At 37.0% G+C, this 3458-nt stretch overlaps 1 non-coding gene across 1 annotated transcript; it reads left to right on the top strand.

Annotated features, from left to right (window-relative positions):
* On the top strand, positions 1-107 carry LOC114394295. The gene has a single exon (XR_003662701.1). It is a non-coding gene; the product is annotated as a small nucleolar RNA R71 (small nucleolar RNA).
* The last annotated feature ends 3351 nt before the right edge of the window (positions 108-3458 follow it).

Below are 3458 nucleotides of genomic sequence, written 5' to 3'. Positions count from 1 at the left end.
ATCTGATGGTGGGGGCAACTGGCACATAGTTTCTTAAATCTCTCCCAGTACTCATACAGGCTCTCTCCACTAAGTTGTCTAATACCTAAGATATCCTTCCTGATGGCTGTGGTCCTAGAAGCAGGGAATTTTTTTTCAAAGAATACTCTCTTAAGGTCATCCCAGCTCGTGATGGACCTTGGAGCAAGGTAATACAGCCAGTCCTTTGCCACTCCCTCTAATGAATGAGGAAAAGCCTTCAGAAATATGTGATCCTCTTGGACATCTGGGGGTTTCATGGTGGAGCAGACAATGTGAAATTCTTTCAAATGTTTGTGAGGGTCTTCACCTGCAAGGCCATGAAACTTTGGAAGTAAATGAATCAGTCTAGTCTTAAGAACATATGGGACATCCTCATCAGGGTATTGGATGCACAAGCTTTCGTAGGTGAAATCAGGTGCAGCCATTTCCCTTAGAGTCCTCTCACGAGGTGGAGGTTGTGCCATGTTCTCAGAATGTGCAAAATCAGAATGCTCAGAATCAGAATGCTCAAAATTATAATGCTCAAGATCAGGATGTTCAAAATCACCAATAACAGAATGCACAGATTCACCAGTTATGGAATGCTCAGAATGATCAAAAGGTATAAAATGATGCCTAACTAATCTATGAAATGTCCTATCTATCTCAGGATCAAAGGGTTGTAAGTCATATGGATTGCCTCTAGTCATACACTACATTCAGCATGCACACAACTAGTTGCCTTGTCATGTAAATAAAGGTGTAGGTTTGAACTACAGCTACCCTCAAATGATATCCAAATGACTTGAAATTTTGTGAGCAACCCTATAAAATGATGAGAAGATAGCACAAAAAATTTCAGACAAAAATTCAAAGTCTAACTATGAAAGCTAAAAATGGTAGGTTAAGAAAAATAAGTGAATAAAACTTGAAAAATAAAAAACTTTTGACAGAATCGCTTTTTTTGGACGATGGAGACGTCAGCCGGACGCTGGCTGCCACTGCGTAGGAAATTTTTTTCTACCCCAAATGCATATATAATAATTGCGATTCTGATAACCGAAGCAAAAGTTATGGCCGTTTGAAGTTTTGACAAACACAAAATTTGCTAGTTTTTTGGAACTTTCAAATCTGACCAAACTAAAGGCTCTAGCTATTTTTCCCACAAAATATGGATTAAAAGAAGTTACCACAAAAAAATTCAGCCAAAAATAACAACCCTAGCTACTAAAACAAAAAATCCCAATTAATTCATCATGGGTGGTCGCTAAAATCCGTCTCTAATTGATTTCTACTACTACTCTGTTTTTCCGCAAGCTAATTTCTACTACTACTCTGTTTTCAAGCACAGTCTTCACAGCAAAACACCCAAGACTGAAACAGGGGAAACGCTTAATGGTAAAACTGAAACAGAACACACATTAAACAAAATACCAGGACACTAATCAACACTAACACACATACTAACACAATACTAACAATTAAACATAAAACACGAAAGGATTAAACACACAACACTAGCTAGCTATTATGAACCTTTGGACACTGCTCCCCGGCAACGGCGCCAAATTTGATCGAGGCCATACCCGAATCAAATAAACATGAAAATGCAGTAACTAGGAAGTGATCCTAGGTCGTTTCCCAACGAGCAGTGACAAGCCAAATGTTCATAATATACTTGCAGTAATAGTAACGATGGGGGGGGGGGGGGTTTGGTTGTTTGGTAATTAAAGAGCAGAACAAATAAAATGGAATACGAAACTACTAATACTAAAAACGGGTTGTTTCCTCTGATTCAGAAGCCACTCTCTTATCCTGGGTTATGGAGAATTCGTCCCTAACAGTCAACCACTTAATCCAACCCTATTTCAATTTACTAAGCGAAAATCAACTTAGGGTTTTCAATACGTGATTAGGCACCACATACACCAGTTAGCCCTTCGTCCATTAAGCATGAACGCAAGTTAGGCTCAGAGGCAATTAATCGAACACGAAGCGTGCACTGATTAATATTCACGAAATTGGGATAACTGGTGAAGGGAAAACTGCCAGGAAACCACATTACAAACGAAACCTCAACGAGAGTTGGGCTTCGTCCTCAAAAGGAAACAACACCAGAAAATCTAGCCATCCATGGATTCAAACAGAAAACGCAAATGAAACATGAAGCAGAAACGTAAATGAACAAGAACGTAAATGAACAGAAACGTAAATGAAAGTAGAAGAAGAAGCAAGAATGAACTCGTAATTAGAGGCAGAAAACGTAAAATTGCATTACGAACTCAGAAACGTCAAAACAGAAAAACGAAAACCCTAAAACAAAGCTCTGAATAATGAATAGCATAACAGAATAGAATGCCCTGCACGAATCCCAAGGCATCTATTTAAAAAGAGTCACTCAAAGTCACTAGGCCCTATTTCAATACTCTGGCCCAAAACGAAATAAACACTGAACAAAATAAAATTGCGAAATTTCCTAATTAGAAATTAACTAAGGTAAGCGCTACTTTATTTGCCCTCTTCAAGTCCACAACCAAAATCCGGATTAAGCCCAATGTTTCATTAATTCCTGAAATTAGATTAAAAACATCAAATTAGCTAAATGAGCCCAAATAATAAAACTGCCTAATTAATTGACAATTAAGACCAATCAATAATTAAAATGGTGCAAAAAGGGTTTAGAAAATAGAAGAAAATGATGGCACATCAAGGACACTTTACCTTGACCTGTTAGAATGCAAACATGAACCATCATACTGCCTCCTGTGAATGTATGAATACATGATTTTGATGATGCCAATGAAGAATCAAAGAAGGTTGTTTCAATGGATAAGCATTGCTTCAAGATTAATACAAGGTTGCTTCAACAAACAAAGCCTTGCTTCAAGATTAACTCAAGATCAAGTCTTGCCTTAAAACAAAGTGTTTCCAAGACATCCAAGGCTACGGTAATCGATTAGCAGGCAGTAAAATCGATTACAATAAGACAATTTTGAAAAATAGCTATTAAAAAGGGTTTTGAATTTGAATTTTGAACCTGTAATTGATTACCAGATGTTTGTAATTGATTACCAGCAACAGAACTCTTGAAATTAAAATTCAAAAGTCACGACCCTTCAAAATATAACTGTGTAATCGATTACCAGAAACCTGTAATTGATTACTAGTGAAAAAATTCAGAAAAAGCTTTTTGAAAAGACACATCCCGTCAAACAATCTTGAAAAGGCACGAAGGGCCTATATATATGTGTATCTGATTTCAAAAATCAAGAGAGAGATATTCTAAGAGAACTTCATTGTCAAATTCTCTCTCAACAACTTTTGGGCAAACACTTGCAAATCTATTGAGAATTCATCCATGAACATCAAATTGTATTATCCACTCTAAAGGAGAGAAATCTTTCTGTTTATCTCGGAAAGTAAGTTGTTATCAAGAGACTGGTTGTCTCTTGAATTGT

This window comes from Glycine soja, chromosome 17, assembly GCF_004193775.1.
Source record: "Glycine soja cultivar W05 chromosome 17, ASM419377v2, whole genome shotgun sequence".
Classification (NCBI taxonomy): Eukaryota; Viridiplantae; Streptophyta; class Magnoliopsida; order Fabales; family Fabaceae; genus Glycine; species Glycine soja.
The sequence above is the reverse complement of the archived record's forward strand: the minus strand, read 5'-3'. Positions and strand labels throughout refer to the sequence as shown.